This window comes from Berghia stephanieae, chromosome 2 (assembly GCF_034508935.2).
Source record: "Berghia stephanieae isolate SIO BIC M18660-M18661 chromosome 2, UCSD_Bste_1.3, whole genome shotgun sequence".
In the NCBI taxonomy this organism is placed as follows: Eukaryota; Metazoa; Mollusca; class Gastropoda; order Nudibranchia; family Aeolidiidae; genus Berghia; species Berghia stephanieae.
In genome coordinates, this window is record NC_088361.1 from 121,503,285 (window position 1) to 121,510,429 (window position 7,145).

Here is a 7,145-nt window from a genome sequence, read left to right on the forward strand (position 1 = left end):
TAGTCCGAAGTTAACGAAGGCTACGCTCAGTCTGTCCCACCGTTTGCGAACACTCATCATAACATTTTGACACAGTAATCAGAGAAATAGCGCATAGAAGTCGTGTTATCACATCTTCCGTTCCCGTTCAAAACTCATTGCAAGTGTGTAACCAGTCCTCAGGAGGACTAACAATGAATAGGGAACATGTTGAATGAATTTTAGTAGCAGAATGTTTGGGCAGATTCTTAGAATTACGGGACGCAAGAGCGAGGCTCGGGATGGATGATCTTTATTGACGACCAGCGTATATTTAGACTAGAAAATACGATTTCTTTACTCTGAAACCAGAAGATCAATTACGCAAAGTTTGTATGCAGTCCTACGGGAAAGTGGTTTTACACATCCAATGAGATTGGAACCATTTTTGTTTTACTTCATGCTTTTGTTCCCTATTGCATTGCCTCACTGACTTGACTTGACGACACTATCTATTTTTATATTTCGAGAGCCTGAATTAAAATTGTGAGTAATACTCAGGATATGCGATGCTGATTATCTCGGGTAACAGGCATGTATTGCAATTGGATTCAATAGTGTGATGTCACGTTGTCCAGCAACGGCGGCCATCGTGGTTCTAAACAAAGAAAATCGGTACGTTTTATTCTTCATGCTGACTAGAACTTTTCATATGTCTTGTGATCAGAACGTGTAAAAGTCAAAACATGATCAGATTTATAATGTTTTATTCCCTCTGGATACGCTTTTATGCTCGTCGGATAAATATTTCATAAGGGCGTCCGCCATTGTTCCGATAGTTTAGAGCCAGTTACTAAGTAACCATGCGTCATTACGAGGGAAGTGATGTTACGACTGTTGAAGAGTTTTTTCTATGTGATCGAACCTTGTCATCATTGGTGTTTGGTTAATAGATAGTGTGCGCTTAGCTAAGAAACTCACAACATTGGCATCCGGAAGTATAACGGACCAACACACAAAACTATGTGTAACCTTAAACGTTTATAGTCTGGTTAGTACAGTTTAGTGAGAATTACTCACGAACATGGATGGGGAAAAAAATAACAGTAACAAAGGCCTGATTGACGTCATCTTCGTTCTATCCATAGGAGCGATCTCCGTATTCATGATTTCCTCGATCGAGTCATCACATTTGTTGCTGTCCAACGATTGGATATGTAAACACACTGTCTTGGTTATGAAAGTTGTATGCATACCCGTGGGTCAAGATGTACATAATGACCCATTGTGATGTTAGATATTTCGAAAAAATGCGAACACTTTTTTAAATTATGAAGGTAATTTTGAGTAAGCATCTATCAAATTGACAAAATCAGTTTCCTATTCGCTGATATGACCTCAATACATTGTAACCGCCTTTGAACTTTATAGATTAATTTATTATGCTTAGCTATCGATCTTGTGAAAGCTATTCTTTATAGTATAATCCTAGAAATAAGAAATATTGATATTCAGTCGCTCGTACGTCATGACACCATATAGGTAATCAATAGCAATATTTCCTCATGCTGAACTGAAAGGTGACAAGTTGACAAAACGAAGAGTGAGATGTATGAACCACTGCGCCAATCCTGAATTATGTCGGAATGAACTAAGTGAAGAATATTTTGCTTCAGGTCGAAATGTTCAAAGTTTGGAGATTTTTATTTATTTAAAAAAAAATATTTGACGAAACAAAACGCACTCTTCTCGATAAGGCAATCTATGATAACTCGTGTCATAGTAAAAAGTATCATTCAGAACCATTTGATTAATGGAGTTATCCCGGTTTCCATAGCGTGAAATGGACAGTAGCAATTTCTTGCTACTTTTAGGATAGGACACGAGTCTATCGCAACGTTCTTCCCGCCATATCCAAGAGACCCAGCTACCCAGTCACTGTTGGGTGGACAGGGGTCAGAAAATAAAGAAAAGAAATAAATATCGACTTCACCCGGAATCGATCTCGGTCCTTATACATGTGAAGCGTATGCGCCTTAAGTCTTTAAAAGTCTTGTAAGTAATAGCTAGGCCAGAAGTAAAATATAATAAGTACAGTGGACACATCCTGTTTCGTTGTGTGTCCCCTCGCCATCTTACTGTGCAAACCTAGACCCATCAGTGATTCATCTCCTGAAATCACTATATATATAATATATATTTGCTTTATGCGAGAGATCAGTGAGTCTCTTGCCAACTTATAAGTGACGTTCCATAACACAAGTAATGTTTAAGCCGAAGAACTGATAAAAAAAAGTCATCTCTGGTTTAAGCCACTAAGCCCTTCACAATCAGGAAGCAGTGTTGATCGTAAAGAAAAGCATAATCTTCCTACCCCCCATTAAAAATAAGAAAAGAAGGATTGCAATCGATGGTGGTTGATATAGGTTGCATGACCCTGACTGATGTGTTGATTTAGTTATCTTTTTTTCTGTAATTGATCCTCTTTTCTTTCTTTTTCTGAGATTCTCGTGACCCAACTAGATATGTAACATTATGGCAATTCCTATGGTCCAGATCTAGAATCTCTCAACACGCTTCAACAGTCATAACGTCACTTCCCTCGTAATGACGCATGGTAACTTAGTAACTGGATTTAAACTATCGGAACAATGGCGGACACCCTTATGAAATATTTCTCCGACGAGCATAAATGCGTATCCAGAGGAGAAAAAAACCCATTATAAATCTGATCATGTTTTGACTTTCACACATTCTGATCACAGGACATGAAAAGTTCTATAAAAGTTGTATAAAAGCTCTATATAAAAAGTACCGATTTTCTTTGTTTAGAACCACAATGGCCGCCGTTGCTGGGCGACGTGACATCAGACTATTGAATCCAATTCCTATGGTCCCGATCTAGAATCTCTCAATTGTCGCTTCATCCGCCTTATTCGTAGGCACTAGTTTGATATGTCCTGAAAATGTTTATAGAGTGATGCGCTTTTTACAAAAGTACTATGTTAAGAGTCGATAGATAAGAAGGCTTAGTTAATTCCAGTCATCAGAATGGCAAAGCACATCTTATCTTTTCACCTTTCCAACCTGTAATTCTATCCCGATGTCAAGGTGTTGATTAATGTGAGGGTTTACGTATGTAAACCTAGTCGGTAGGTGGCGGAGAGAGATCCAAAAGGCAACAAGGTTCTTTAACCCTATGCTTGTACCCGATACTAAAATACAGAGATACGAAACTTTGAGAGTAGCTAAAGAATTTTAATAGCAGACGAAGCGTATCTAGATCAGGCCATGTCAAAACGTTAAACATCATATTGCTCATAATATGTTTGTTATAATATATACTTGAATACCCTAGAATACTAGGGTTATGACGTCTCTTAAAATTCTCTCTAATGGACTATAAACTTTAAAGGCTACTACGCATACCATCAATAACCAAATGCTATTTTTACCGACTTACATTGAATACAAATGGAACTATACTAAGTTTATTGTCTGGATATTATCCTTTTAGTCTCGGCTCGTAAGTGGTGGGAGAAATTATGATTGTGCATCTCACCTTGTCATGGTTGGCAACCAGTGTATGTCCCATTGCCAATCACGTCGATAGAAACTACAACATGCACACTGAGCATTGTTTTCCAGATGTTTTTTCTTGCAGATTTAATCGGTAAATATATACAATGTTTTGCCGGTCTAAGTTTTACATATCTGGATTATTTCCTCCAGATTCGAATTTTTAAATCAAATTCCGGAGTAGAATTATTTGATATTATTATATCTATTGTGCTATTAACCAGAACATGGCTATAATATTATTTCGACCACGGTGTGCTAAACTACACAGATTCGAAGAAACAAATTAAGAGTCAATCACTTGTGTTAGTTAAAAATCCGAAGAGGCGTGTGTGAAACAGTGACAGACGAAGCAGAAAGGAAAATCCAATAAAAATCATCCCAAAATAAATCAGCCTGCCTCAACCGGGGGTCGAACCTCAGACATATTGATTACCGGTCAGACGTTACCCAACTATCGCATGGGTAACCTTTGTGGTGTATAATGGTAACACGTCTGACTGGTAATCAGGCAGTCTAAGGTTCGATCTCAAGTCGAGGCAATTGGGGTTGATAGAGATGTAAAAAAAAAAATAATTGGAATCTCCACCCCCCCCCCCCCCCACCCAACCAATGAAATAAAATGTACAGCAGATTTTTGTTAGCTGCTGCTGGTGGAAGGTCTGGACAGTGTCTCTTCTCATTACAACGTTGACATATTGTTTTAGTTTATCGTCTTGTCAGCGGTATGTCTAAGAACTCGGTCATCATCATCCGTCCTACCACACTATGACTGACAAAACGCTTTTTAAAAATACTTTGACCAAGTTTTCTTTTTACGCCAAATATATATTTTTTAATTGAGATTTTATGTAGCGCAATGTCCATTAGTTAATGTGTTCAACGGACTTTACAAAGGGTCCTTTCAACGGCAAGATCAAGACATGACGGCTGCAAGGCGCTATTGGAATTTTTTTTCTCGAGAGTGACGACGCTATTACCGACCAGTTACTCATAATTTTACACCTGAGAGAATCTGACTAAAGTGCCTTTTCCAAGGACTCAACTTTGCGCCCTCCAGAACGGGACTCGAACAGAGGACCTACCGATCCGAAGGCAAATGTCATACATGACAAAAAAATTGCACAGTTGAGATGATTTTCAACTTGTCAGAAGCCCTAAAACCTGAACAAGTCTCATGTTCAATAATGTTAGGACGAGTTCATGGTAATCTTGACCCATCGATGTTTAAAGTAAAACTGAGTATTGGCTAAATTTTTTTTCAAAAACTGCTTTTCGTCAGTTTCCGACTATGTCCGTGTTGATTGAACAAAGGTAAATATATAGAGTGGTTGAATGTTAGCATTCCAGGTCAGGAGACAGGTTAATTAATATTGTGTATAGGCAGTTGGCACGACATGCATCTGTTTTTGATTTTTGTCTTGAAATGATTTCCAAATGGGAATGGTTTTAGCTGTACATTACGACGATCCGTCTCGAAAGAGATGAGAAAATGAAAACAAAAATAATTTTTGAACCAAAGAATATATTTTAGATGAATTTTTAGATTGATGAATTAATGAGTAGGTGGACTGGATGACTCGATGGACGTTCGGATATAGCAGAGAGGTAGATTTACACTAACATATTATTTGTTCTTACGACACGAGGGAGAGAGAGAGAGAGAGAGAGAGAGAGAGAGAGAGAGAGAGAGAGAGAGAGAGATAGAGAGAGAGAGAGGGGGGGGGGGGGGGGGGTGAGAGAGAAGGGAGGGGGGGGGGGTAAGGGTAGTTTCATTAACAGACATTTCAATGTCTACATTATAAATCTTATAGGGATAGAATGCAGTGCCTCAATTTTAGGTCTATCCATCAGTGGTGTTTCTCTTTACAAAGACAGTTTTGCAGATCTAGGAGATGAAACTATAACTAATTTTACATGCCTGCCAGCGGAACCACCCTGCTTTCCAGTTTGTGTTGTGAGCATTTATCACTATGTTTTGACGCACTTGTTCGGACACACACTGTCCGCGATGATAACCTGTGCAAGACCGTGGCTTTCGTGAACTCATAGTATAACGAAGGCCACGGCAAGACTCAATACACTGTGGATTGACAGCGAAAAAGAGGAAGACAGAAAGAATTATGGCAAGACATACACCTCTCTCTCTCTCTCTCTCTCTCTCTCTCTCTCTCTCTCTCTCTCTCTCTCTCTCTGTCTGTCTCTTTGTCTCTCTCTCAACTCTTATGTTATTGTTTTCCGGCTTGTTTTCAATTTAGTGTTATTGTTTTCCGTCTTGTTTTCAATTTGAGTACCACAAAATAGCCAATTTCGAAAACTCGTCATTTTTCATGAGCAAGTACATATAGTTCGTGTACGAGATACCTTGATGAGACCACAAGCCCTTACTCAGCGTATAATAGAAATAAATTCATATCAATGCCCAACATCAAGATGTTGGAAAGAAAGGTCGTGTAAAAATAGCTTATGTAAACGCATCTACCCGGATTATGTACACGACCTTGGTTCGTTTGTCCCACACTGGCATGAATCAAAACTGCCAAGTAAGTAAGTGTCTTTTGTTTTATGTTTCATATTCACATAACAAAGATGCCAACTCTCGTGAATTCCTCTTGGATTCTACTGATTGTTACGCTCTTGAAAAGAGTTTAAAATCGACTCACTCTCTCTCTCTCTCTCTCTCTCTCTATCTCTCTCTCTCTTTCTTTCTTTCTCTTTCTCTCTCTCCCTCTTCTCGTCTTTTCTCTTCTCTCCCTCTCTCTCCCACCCCCCCTCTCTCTCTCTGTCTTTCTCTCTTTCACACACAGATCCCACCCCCCCCCTCCTCTCCTTTTTTCTCCGTCTCTCACTTTCTCTCTCGCTTTACTGCGACAGAATCTGATGGAAAGCAAGCAGTTGTTATCGTCCGTTTAACTCGAAAGAAACTGAAATATAATACTCGGGCTCTGAATATCACTGGGAATTATCAATATGCGACGTTTTGTAGATTGTCAGCTTACAGTTATGATGATATTGATGATGATATAAAATTATGAGTGTTATTGGGTGTTTGTAGGTACGAGAGTGCTCGATAATTAGAGCATATAAAAATAAATAAATTCACTCACGTATATGTTAGCCAAAACGTGCGTTTCGATGATTCTCTCACCTCCTCAGTTGGCTTGGAGTCCCTTATAAAGCGCTTTCAGCACATTTAGAGGGTTTTGCTCTATATAAAAGCTGAAGAACTTTTTGTGGTTGCGCTTACAAGTATTCTTGCGTCAGTTTTGATAATATTGCATGTATTTTATAAGCATTTGAGTGTATCCTTCATAATATGCCTTTGTGCCTTTGTTTGTTTCTGGAGAGGATTTTTAGGTAATGTCCTTGTTGAATTACTCGTGGATCCTCCATTTCATATTTGAAAAAAAATCCCCTTCGCCTTACTTATTATTTCGTAATTTTAACTTCAAATCTACAACTTTCCTCTACCATCTTCCTTTTTGCTGGCGCTGAAATTTAACCTAAGCGTGTCGTTAGCGCCGTAAAATCCCCAAAACAATAACATAACAAGCAGTATGGTCCTCCTAATATATATATATATATATATATATATATATATATATATA